Source organism: Pezoporus occidentalis, unplaced genomic scaffold (genome assembly GCF_034315485.1).
Source record: "Pezoporus occidentalis ecotype Australia unplaced genomic scaffold, CSIRO_AGI_Poc_V1 ctg78, whole genome shotgun sequence".
Classification (NCBI taxonomy): Eukaryota; Metazoa; Chordata; class Aves; order Psittaciformes; family Psittacidae; genus Pezoporus; species Pezoporus occidentalis.
The window spans coordinates 2,950,713-2,963,458 of NW_026916137.1; the positions used below are offsets into that span (position 1 = coordinate 2,950,713).

At 50.7% G+C, this 12,746-nt stretch overlaps 1 long non-coding RNA gene across 1 annotated transcript in view; it reads right to left on the reverse strand.

Moving 5' to 3' along the window:
- Nucleotides 1–11,943, reverse strand: part of LOC134155425 (uncharacterized) — a 48,730-nt gene extending 36,787 nt beyond the window's left edge. Inside the window, exon 1 of the long non-coding RNA XR_009961548.1 lies at nucleotides 11,450–11,943. This is a non-coding gene — a long non-coding RNA (uncharacterized LOC134155425). The remainder of the gene's footprint in view (nucleotides 1–11,449) is intronic.
- Nucleotides 11,944–12,746: the final 803 nt, after the last annotated feature.

Sequence of the window (12,746 nt, forward strand, 5' to 3'; positions counted from 1 at the left end):
CAATTTTGCACATCGTTACTTTCCTCCCAAACACCCTACCCTGAGCTCTGCTTGTTCTGATGCTGATCTAAATCACTCAAATTGAAATAGCAAACAACTGGCCTCCATTTCAGCCTTTGCTTATGCCCTATATCCCACTCAGAACCTATTCCCTTTGGAAGATAAAATTAGCACACAGGCGCCAGATGTGAAAGTATGCATGCCTTCCCTGGAAGGCTTCAGGGGCTCCTAGCAAGACCCAGTTTCATCCAGGCCCAGGATCATAGACTTTTGCCTTGAAAATGCAGCCTAACACTGAAGTTTCACCTGTTTTGCTTCAATAACAATCCTGAATCTGTGATATCCCCAAACTTGACCCAACTCTCAACAACTTAGCCTCTAAGCTCAATTTTGCCCCCATTAATTTGTCTCCAGGTTTCTTCTGAACAGAGACCCAGCCTTTCATTTGTCGCTCACCAGCAAGGCAGTGCACTCTTTACACACAAGGGTTCTCAGAATCAGATTCCTTCCCTAACATTTTCCCCACATTGTACAAGACAGGGATCTTCCCAGGTTTTTATCCCTAGATCCCTGCTCACCACTAACACAGTTTGGGTGCCCTTTTCACTCCTGGAAGTCACAACCAGGAAATACAGCCCATTGTGTTAATATTTAAACACCCACCACATAAAGAATGGGGGCAGCCTCAGGACCTGTTCGTGGCTCTCCCCTGTGCAGCATCACCAGCATCACTACTCCACTTGCCCCAATTCTTTCCTCACCTCGAGGTCTTCCCCTCTGGCCTTGCACCCTCCTAGGCTTCACTAACAGCTCCTGCAGATGCCTTTCCCATGTCCTGCCCTGCAGCCTCATCAGCTTTCCCAGCTATGCTGGGCCTGTGGTGAGTGAGGGCCTGATTACCATTCAAGCCAGATTCTCATTAGGCAGAAATGCCCCTCCAGGAGATCCATTAACAGTCCATAAGGTTAACTTAATCCAGCCAGTCCTGTGTGGTCTCTGCCCAAATTCCCTATTACATTAACAATCTTGAGCCTTAATTAGCATGTGAGGCAGAGGTGGCATTATTAATGGAGATAATAACGGAGCATTAAGAATAAACAGGCCAGGCTGTCTCTCCCCGACCATGCATGCAAATCCTCTTCTACACAGAAACAGCATGAACTTTCCCCATGGGCAGCACATGCTGAGAGGCTGTAGTGCCCCACACCAAAGACAAGCCCTGGGATGTATGGCCAAGCTGGTGCAGGAGGACAGCAGAGAGGAAATGGGATCCCAGAGAGACCCTTCATCCACTTAGGAGAAGGTCTGCCAATAAGAAGAGGACAATGGGGAGAGGGAAATCCTTGCACTGGAGAGGAGCAGTCATGTGCCTGACTAATCAAGCTATCCCGTTGTTCTGGAAGGCTTGGGAAAGCAAGGCCAGATGAAAGAATCTGTATTCCCTTGCAACTCAGTTCACACTGCCATACATGTACACTTAGGCTAAGACAATAGGTGTACACCTTTGAACATGTGTGCAAGGAAGGGGTGTCTGCCTGATGGGGAACAGACTGTAGCTGCTAACTGCAGCTGGGGAAGATGCTCTTCATGAGTCTCCTTTCTGACCACTGAGCCTTGGTACACTGAGAACGCAGTCCAGGACAGAGGGGGTTCAGGTGAAGGAGGGAAGCAGTCACCTGTGGGATCAGAGAACAAACGGGCTGGGGCTCCTCCTCAGCACAGATTCACTGTGTGGTGGGGAAGGGATGGGTCCATGTTGGGTCACAGTGATCAAATCATCTTGGTCAACACAAGTGAAGGGGCAGCCTGCTTCAAACCCCCTCCCATCCCAAGCAGACCCAGCTGCTCCCCTGGGTGAGAGATGGGTGAAACTGGCGCTGCCAGCAGCAGCAAGATGCTGGGGAGGAAGCAAAGGCCATAAACTGGTCAGGGCTGCACAGTGTGCCAGCCAGGCTGTGTGAGGAGAGCTTACATATGGCCTGCTGCCCTTCTGCCATCCCACAAGCTTGACGCTTTCTTCTCAAACACACACTTGCAAAAGCATAAGACAAGCAAGGGGAGGAGGGAAGCAGAAGAAGCCAACCCAAGGAAGCAGTCTAATGACAGCACTTCTTGACTGCTAATTCACACCTCCAGCAGCACCCGGCAGGCTGAGAAGGGAATGGGAAGCTTGCCATGGAGACCTGTGACTGCAGGGAATGGCATCCTGGCTTGTTCCTGAGGCGTGACCCACGCTATTCCAGCTGTACATCACTCTGCTGTGATCGGCATGTCCCTCTAGGCTTTGCAGAGAGGCTTGTGCTGGGTGCAGTTGTCCCTGAAGCACAGAGATATACCCTGTGCATTGGCCCAAAGCACGCAGCCTGCACTAAGTAGCCTTGCTTAGCCAGGAGTGGTGCTGCAGGCTGAGACTGCTCTCTCCCGGGACAGCAACAGCGCTGTGCTCAGCATCAGCCCAGCTGCCTTTACTGCCCAGGGGCACAGTGGGCAGCAGGCAAGGAGCTCTCCCACTTAGCGGCACAGCTCCTCCAGGCCCACCAGCCAGCCCCTGCCAAATCCATTTGTCCGATCTTGCGCTTTCTACTAATCCTGTTGAGCCATCCTTTAAGTTGCTCTGAGGCAGAGATAGAAAATACAAGCGATGCCTTGAGAAGCTTCCCCTGACCTTGCTCAATTCAAGATAAAGGGCTTTGATTTAGAAAAATTACAGTGGGGGTCTGTCACTGATCCATCACATGGATTAAAGGAGAACAAACAGAGACACAGGATGCTGCCCCTGTTAGATGAGCAGACAGCGAAGGGAAGAAAGGTTACAACCAGCATGGGGGAGGAGAGAGAAGAAAGGAAAGGGCAGAAAGTGAGAGGGGAGGCAGAAAAGACACCTTCTCCTTCACCATCTCCACTCTTGACTGCTAGCATACACGGTGTGAAACAACAAGTCTCACCACCTTCCTTAGCATGTAAGAAAGAGTGAGGCAGCTGCACTGTCCCTGTGTGTGACCAGGCTGAGAATAGGTTGCTGGGGCTGAAGAAGACTTCCTTGCCCCCTGAGAGGCATCCAGTGGGGAGCAGAGACTGAAATCTCAAGGCATAAATGGCTGCTACAGACATCTCACCTCCACTGTCTCCCCTGATGTTGTTCCTCTCTGTCTTCACCCCTTGCCCCTTCCTTCACACCAGACCTCTCCCCTCATCTCCTCCCCTTGATGCCAGTCCTAGCCTTGGTCACATCTGGCAGCATCTAAGCAGGCTTTCCACACTCACCTCAGTCACCTACTGCCTTTAATCCAAAGCTTACTCAGAACATTGTTTCTCTGTAGGAAATATAACATCTACCAGGGCACCTTCTTCTTTACCTTCCAATACCACGAGGTTGTTGCACCCCACCAGGGACTTTTTCTTCCCAGCATGAGTTCCCTCCCTCTGAACCTATTGTGCTTGAAGACCACTCACCAATGGTGGCCGATGTTTCATTTTCATTCATCTTTTCTCCATAACCTGGCTGTGGGCCTCAGCTAGCCAGGAAACATGAGAAAATCTTAATTTCAGCCACGGTTTTGTTGCTGTATCTCTCAATCTGCCATAGGAAAGCCTAGCCCTGACCTGGAAGCTTACTCTTGGGTATCTCTTTCAAGTAGGTCAAGATGTTCCTGTGCTGTGCTTAGGCCTGAGTCTCCTCATAGGTGGTCCATGTCTTCTTAAACGCCTCCTTCCACTCTCTTCCACCACCCATTATTACACCAGCAAAACAGCCAAGCCATACTTTCCCCTTGCTTCTACAGACTGTCCCACCATTAACTGTCTTACCTGAATATGCTTCAGTAAGAGCTCAGATCAAATCTCTATCACCTTTCAATGCCCTCACTTGCTCTGTATTGACCACTCCTGCCTCTGCTGACCACCAGCACCCATGGTCAGAGAAGCTATCCTCACATCCTGAGGCCCACTTCAAAATTCCCCTTCCTATTTTCCAAGCCTCCTAGAGTCTTGCCCAGTCCTGTCTTGATGTTCCAAGGGCACACTAAAATGATTCCAGAGATTTTGCCCAGCTTCTTAACCTCCTACAACATGCCACTGCAGCTGACACAGAAGTCTATACCTGTGTGGACTTGGCACAGCTCATAGGTGTGATGTCTCTTCCCATCCACGTCTAGCAATGCCTCATGTCCTTCTGTCACTACAAAGATGAAGTGCTATAGCCAAGAAAGAGGCAGCTGGTATATACAGAAAGATGAAAGTTGAAGGCCTACTGCAAAAGAGGCAATAGAGGCCATAAAACAAGACAGGTCTATAAAACCACAGATGACACAGGATGGGTAGAGGAGGCATATGTTTAAATATCTCTTCCCACCCAAAAACTGAGGGCCAGGAAATTAAACCAGAAAGTAGCAGGTTCAAGACAAATGACAGGAGGTCTTGCAATGCACACTGCGTGTTTATGCTGCATGACTTCCTACCATGACATGTTCTGGGTGCTAGTGCTTCACCTGATTTCAAAAACTGGCTGCATAAATTCAGAGAAGAAACAAATCCATAGAGATCTAGGAAGTGTGCAACAGATCTGCCATCACAGGGTCCGTCAGCCACGCATCACTGGAGGCCAAAAGTGCTCAGAAAAAGTACTCCTAGACAGTTGACCTGTCTTTATGCTCTTCCTCTTGCCTCTCAAACACTGCTAGGGATCTGGAGACCAGAAAGACCTCACACCTGGCTCAGTAGGGTCCTTCTTATACTCCTATGGTTTTCAATAGCCAGGCTGATGCAGAAGTCATGGGCAAATAGTACCTCTGTGTAGCAATATCATTTTGGTACATTTGATCCTATTGGAAGTATTGACAAGGAAACAAACAACAGAGTCCATTCCAAGAAGGACTTTTTTTCCCTCTGCCCTAAAGCTGTAGAGATCTGAGGCCATTTAAAGCAGTCATCCCCAGTACAGATCCTTGCTGGGAATAACATCTGTGCTTCATTCCTACCCCTCTCAATACCTTGTTCCAGACTTTTTAAGACCAAATCCCTTTTCCCTGTTGATAAACATGGAGCCCTTTCAGCAGACCATCTGTAACAGGGCCAATGCTCCTGAAGCCCCTTCCATTTCACTGACCTGTCTATCACACTATTAATGGCAACCTCTCCACACTAATCCTTTTATTATGATCTGACTCAATTTTCCTGGCCTGTGACTGCAATGGGGTGAAAAAGGAGGGGTGTTAATCTTTCTGACCTTGTTGTCCCAATTTTGAACCATCTGTAAGCAGGAATTCAGAGGAGGGAAGTCTGATCCTCCTGACCCCACTGTCTCCATGCCAAGCTATCTTTGTCTGGAAAATGGGAACCACTTGCTTTGGTAGGTTCAGCCTGTACCCTCCTAGAAAACTGTTGTGGCAAAGCCCCTTTTCACCTACAGGATTGCTTCCTGGAGTACCTCTTCAGACGGAAAGGATGGAGAGGTGGAAGGAATAACATCCTCCACCTCCATCAGACTCCATTTACTCATTCCTCCTGTACTGCCTCTCTGCTCCCTCAACAACAGTGTGTGCAGGTTCTCCCCAGCGGTGAGATAGGGTATCAATAAAAGGTGAAAGACAGTCAAACACCTCTTGGAATTCTCTTGGCAGCGGTGCATATGAAGAAGAGGCCTTGCAGATCACTCCACCTCCACCACTGTCCATGGTGTTCATGCTCGTTCCCTCCACCCCTCTTCACCACCATGTGTTTCTTTGCTGCAAGCAGTTGCATCTCCATAAACCTGCCAGACTATTCCATAGTCAGTCTGAGCACTTGTACCAGGAAGCTTGCATGTATCCTCAGAGCCAGCCAAATATTCACCTTTTTGCTCAGCCTCATCCCATACTTCTGAGTTTGCCCGTCTTTTTCCACCTTAAATAATCTCTTCATTTCCTTGGTGTTTACAGTCCTCAAATACTTGTTAACTGTTATAGTATCATCATTTAGTCAAGCTCTACATATTTAGCTCTTTTAATCTCTCCTCATAAGTAAATCCCTCTAGCCCTTTCATAATTTTTGTTGCTCTTCTTTGAATTCCCTCCAACTTATTTATTCACCCTCCTTCAGCTAGCATAGCACCCAGGATTGAATGCCAGGTTTTTCAGACCGGTCTCAATAAAGCCTTGGAAATATTAATTGGTTCTCCTTGTGCTTCACAGCTTCTTGTTTCTGGATGTACTTGAGTACACAGGTGCCAGGAAAGCTAACTCACTTCATACATGTGGCACCAGGTAATACAACTCAAGACTGTCTCTTGAAGCACAAGACCTCTGCCCAAGGAGAGGAAGAAGAAGAATCACAAGAGGTGGGGAGAAGAAGATATATGAACAGGTAGGATGGATGTCCCCCAGCTGAGCATGGCACACAACTACAAACACATACTTAGATTGAGACATCAAGTACTGAGATTTGGACATCAAGTCCAAGAGATGGAAAAGGTGCATATACATACCCATACACGTGATCACTCCAGATATAAACCAATTACCTGCATCACACACAGGCACATACACAAATGCACACAGGAACACATGGATACATGGATAACACAGACGAAGCCGAAGAGGAAATGAGATACACATGCGCACACAGACTTTGTGCACACACAGATGTGACCTGTGCATACAAGAGGAACGGACAAAGCCTAGAAGAAAATGGTTCTCTCCCTGTTTGCAACATACATGTTCTCATGCATAAACCAGTGTTCCCAGAGGAAGCATAGCTCATGGAGTCCTCACAGGAACCTAAAATTACACAGGCAACTCTGACCCATCTGGTCTACAGACCTGAGTGCATGAGCCATGGAAAGAATGAACACAAACATATGATACCTTGCCTTAAGGCAACTGGTAGCCTGTACCCCATCCTGAGACACAGTCTGCATACCTACAGTGCCTTCCATGGTGATTAGCTTATCACCCAAGCCATTCAGAAGTTAGGAGGGAAGGAAGGAAGGGACTTCCCCATATGCCAGTTGTGGCACTTCGTGACACCCTCTCCAGGTCATGCTACTGATGATCCTTCCTATTTGCTCCCTATCTCTGCTGTCAAACTAACTGACACCCACAGGGGTCAAAAGTACCTACAGTTTCTTGCAAACAGTCCTTCCCCTACAGCTTACTGAAACCAGATGGGTGTAACTCTTGTGTGAAAAGCTGAAGATGCACTCCCCAGGGTGACTGTAGACGAGAAGGAATAGACCCAGCACATCAGCTGGGTCAGCACAGGACGATGGATGGGCCTTACCTTCAGCAGTAGGACAAATTCTCCTATGGGGCTTTGATCCTGTGCCTATCTCCATGGTGTCTGGTGCTATGCTATAAGGCACCATGTAGCCACTGTGTCTACCCAGGGCTGTCTGGGAACCCTAAAGACTCTCTGCAACATCAACATAGTGACCAAACCCATCAAGTTATTCACCTCAGCCTGGCTCTTAATAGCTTGTTTCCCACCCCTTATAATGCTGTGGAAAGAATGACAACTGCCCTTCCCTCCTTCTGTACTTCAGCTGGTCAGTTGGAACTGGGTTTCCTCTTGGCTTATGAGTGTTGAGCAAATGAGGTCATTTCTCCTCAGTGACAGAAAACTGGTCAGTGCGGTCTGTGGGGAAAGCAGTTCATCTCAGGCAATGGCTAGGTACCCCTGAGCTCCAAGGAGACCTGAAGAACTGCTGTAATCCCTTAAAGAGGAGGTCAGGCAACAGCAAAGCAAGCTACCAAGCTAACGCCAGCTGGGGAGCACAGGAAAGCCAGGACACAAATGCAGCTGTAACTGCTGCCAGACCATCTAGCCACTGACGCAAATGCTACAGCAGTCCCACAGTCACTGTCACCTCCGAAGTGCCAAGCCTGACCCATATGAGGCTTTAAATACAGCCTTCATCTGGATCACAGCTGACCCAGCAGAGAGAAGGGACTGGAGGTCAGTCACAGCCCTTTGGTCTGCTCCCTGAGCTTTGCACTCTGCCATTCCAGCCCCAAAAAGAGGACTTCACGCCCACACACCCAGCGTAGGAGGTGGCTCCCATGCCTTCAGCCTGCTTCCCTTCAGTTGGCTGAAATCCATGTCCTCCTTAATCCCTCTTCCCACCTGGAAAGGCATTGAGGAACACTGACCTCTACCCCCAGAGAACCCCAAATAGAGCTCAACACCCTCCTGTAGCTCAGCATCAGGACCAGCATGAACAATCCCCACCAGCAGAACCTGCAGTGCTACTGAGGATGCTCCAGTTTTCCCCATACCTGCTGGCAGGCTGGGATCCCTCACTGCTCCATGGAGAAGGAAAGTAAAAGCTCCTCCATTCCCAGAAAAGGGGGTATTTTCCTGGAACACCTAACCTGCTCCTGTCCTGCTCTGGTACCCAAGTATGGGTGAGGGCTACAGGTGTGTTTGGGGACACCACATGCCTCTCCCAGAGCATGGCTCTGCCCATCAGCTCACCAGAGTGCGAGGACAGGGGTGTTCCCTGCATGTCCTCAACCCTCCTTCACACTAATAACAGAAACAACTTAGCCCAGGCCCACACTTGGGGACCTGAGGACCCAAGGGGAAAAAACACACTATTTGAGATGAGGGAGAGAGCCGCCGGGGCTCTTCCTCTTAGCAAATGTGCTGATGCTTTCTGACACATCTGCTGACAGCACTGGGAGGTTTCAACAGGCCTGATGTGACCACTAGCTTTTCTCCCAGGTGAGCAGGGCTCTCCACTACTCTTCAACAGAGTTAGATGAGGCAGCTGCACTCTGCCTGAAGCTGCATCTGGCTTCTGATGTGACCCAGGTAGGAATAAACGCCATGGACATCATTGCCTCTATGCTTCCCTCCCCTCTGCTTCCCCCCTGCCTGTGATTTCCACCTTTCTGATTTTAAACATAAGCTGCCCCCCAGCAAAACCTCCACCTCCGTATGCCCCATTTTCCCAAACGCCCTCTCTACCCTCCAAGCAGCTTCTGCTCCACAGTTTAGCTTTGCACCAGCGCGGCGGATCAGGCAGCGTATTCCCAAATACCCACTTTGCCTGGAGCTGGGTGAAGAGAAGGAAAGGCCATTCATTCACAGTTCTTCCTTTGGTGTCATAGTTTTTTTTTCGGGGGGGGGGGGGGGGGGGAGGGGGCAAGGAATGAAAGCAGCTTGCTTGATTCTAACATATCTACATGCTTGTGAGTTGGATGCCCTGAAAGCAAACCACCTCCCAGAGGAAAACAACAGGGTGAGGAGGGTGGCAACTGGGGGGGGGGGGAGCTGGGGGAGAAAGATTTCTAGGCTGAGGAAATCAGTGGGATGAAAGTGGCTGTTTCTCACCCCTGGCACCACGTCAGCACCCCTCCAGTCCCTGCAGCTTCCTCACTGCTGCTGGTACGGTCTGCATAGAGCAGGGAGGCAAAAGGGGAGCTCTATTTAAATATATTAATAATGCATGTTCCATGCACATGAAGCTTCCTTTGAATAGAACATCAGTGATGCTGTCAGGCTGTGCTTCCTGGGACACAGGAGTGTGTGGGGACAGGGCGGGGGATGCAGGTCACCAGAAATGCCCTTCTACCCTGGCACAGTCCCCTTCCTCCCCCTTCACCCCAGCTCCCCACTTCACACACACTCTTCTCCCTCCCACCTCCCAGTGCATGACAAATTCCTTGGCACACAGCATGCAATGCAGCCAGGCTCCCCAGGCCCCTAGGCCCCCTCCAGGGACATGGACCCACCCCCTCTTCTCCCCACTCCCTACATAATCTTTACCCCTCCCGGCTCCAATCTCAGCAATCCTCTTCCTGCTCCACAGTTTGGTTTATAGCTCCCTACCTCCAGGGTGGGGAGAAGCGCTGTGCTCTCCAGCCTTTAGGGGAAAGGAGGGGGAGCAGCTCCTGAGTCGGGCCTGCACATGGGCACCCACTTTTGTGTGCACACACCAGCCCCCAGCAGCAGACGCTTGTGTGAGCCTATAGTGGGTGCCAATGGACCGCGGGCTGTGCACGGCTGCAAGATGCACGCGCCCGCAGCGCCTGAGCGATGCTCTTCTCCCCATCACCAACACTTCCTTCCCTGGGTGCTTGCAAGGCTTGCAAGCATACTGTTTGTGCACAGCCACCCCTGCCTCCACACACACACACATGCAGTATGCACACGTGTGCTCGCATGCATGCACAGAGGTAAGGGGGAGCCACACCAGCACACACAGGAGAGGGCATTACACACAGCAGCTCCCAGATATGCTGCCCGCTGCAGCATTAGCAGATTTATGCTGCCTTTACCCAGCCAGATCCAAGCTCTGGAATGGGAACAGCAGCAGCTGTGCACTCCTGCCTGTCCTGGGATGAGAATAGGATGCGTCTGTTCGTCTCTCTCCCCCACCCCCATACCTCCTCCTTCCCCCTCCTCTTGCTCCCATTCATTCATTCAGCTTCTCCTCCCCCATCCCATGCTCCAAAGCAAGAGGATCCTTATGCATAAAAATGTGGGCATGCTTTTTCTGGTAGAAAAAAAAACCAAAATGGTCACACAGACCCCCTGCAAGCAATGCATATAGACATACGTGTGCATTTGAGTAGCTGTCCTGGGCCCCTACATAAATACCCAGCTCCCTCCGCCACCACACGCACACTCACACACCCGACAGACACCACGCAATGACTTTTCTGCAGCCAGTCAGCCTCCCGTCAGAGCAGTGTAAAAGCAGAGCAGAGATTTACTCACTCCCCTGCATCCAAACCAGGCGAATGTTCACACACCACACACAGAGACAACACACACACACACATCACTGTCTGAAAAGGCTCCCTGGCAAAGTTTGCTAAGAGGCAGGGAGCAAGGGGCTGTGGGATGAGGCTGTCTCCTTCTGCGGGCAATAAACCTATATGTCAGTGTATCTCTACCTGTATATGCACATGCATGTATATAATATACATATATAATATACATATATAAGTATACACACACAGAGACACACACATACATACCTATACGTACATATACACATATGCCCTCCTCTTGCGAGTTTGAGTAGAAGCAGACCAGTCAAACCCAGCTGCGTGCAGCAAGCCCTGATCCTATTCAGCATCCTGATCCTAAGCGAGTTGCACACACACACACATAGAAAGGGGGACCTATCTCCAAGCCTCCCTCCTTCCCATCACCCCGTGTGGGCATCATCTCCCCCTCACCCCTGGCCACTTCCCCATCTCCCATGCACTCACCCCTTGCCTTCATCCTCAGCTCAGAGACAGCCACCCCCCACGCAGAGGGTACATGCATAGGCTGGAGGAGAAAGGCAATCCATCCATCCTGCCTTTCTCCCTTTCTCCCCCCCCACCCCGGTCCTCCCCCTCCAATCTCAGCCGCTTCTCCGAGAGGCGACACGGACAACAGGGAGCGGAGGACACGCAAGGCAGCTGCACCAGGACCGCACACAGAAACGTGTCACACACACACACGCATGCAGACATACCTGGTTCTGGAGGGGCGATTGCTCCCTGCTTCCATACCAGGCATGGCAGAGATGAAGTGCAGGCACAAAAGACCCCTGTCTTTGAGCAACTTGGAGCCCCGCAGGGGTGTGTGTTCTTAAGAGGGGGGGTCCCCCACCTTGTATCAGTCACCCCTGGAACTGCGCTGTCCCCTGCCCCACAGCTGTCTCATTCCCGGCTGCACCTAGGCAGCGCTCCCAGCCACGCACACACGCGAGCACGGCAGCAGCAGTCCGGGGAGGGCACGCACAGCCGGAGGATTTGCTGCCTTCGCCGCATCCGCATCACTGGGGGAAGAAGGCAGAAAGGGCTGTATTGGCATTTAAAACGCAAGTGATTAATTCGCCACAGGCTCGGCTGATAGGGCTCTGGGAGCAGAGCCGGCGCTGCTTCTCCCAGATGGGAAGGCTGTGACAAGAGAAGGTCCCTCTCCCATAGAGCCAGCTCCGAGCTCTCCTTGACTGCACAGCCACTGCTTGGGTACAGGCAGAAAGGGGTGGGCCTCCACCGGAGACATGAGCACGCATGCAACAGCTGCTGGGGAACTGCATACACACACCGTTTCCTTCCAACAGCTGCTGAACAGCTACACACAACATACAACAGCTTCCCAGGAACACACACAAGCAACAGCTGCTGGGGAATCACAGTCGCGCACACACACAGAGGCTACTGCTTCTCAGAGCCAAGCCACCCGCATGAAAATACAACAGCCTCTAGGAATGATGCAGGTACAAGTAACAGCTTCTGAGGAGCTACACACACACACGTATGCACGCAACAGCTATAGACCTACTGACACAGGTATGTGGGAAACTACAACTTATATATATACCCCTGTGGTATTTACTAGGAAAACTGACATACAGAAATGCAACAGGAGGTGAGAGAAACCTTTCATCTGCACACAAACACACATGTGACTGCTCTGGGGAGTCTGTCTGTCATATAGCTCCCCAAATCACCACACACACAAATGCAACAGCTCCTCAGAAATCACCCTCAACCACATTCCCTCAGGTACATGCAACAGTCACTGGAAGAACTTCCACCTCCCCTTGCCCAAACCCACACATGCCAGTGCTGATGGAGATCTTGCCTACAGTCAGAAACAAACATCCATGTGTACCCAGTGCTGGGCAGCCAGACACAGCTCAGCCCCCAGATACTGCACACAGGTCTAGCGGAAGGTGTCCCTGCCTGTGGCATGGGGTTGGAACTGGAGGAACTTTAAAGTCCCTTCCAACGCAAACCACTCTGTGATTCTATGGTTCTCAT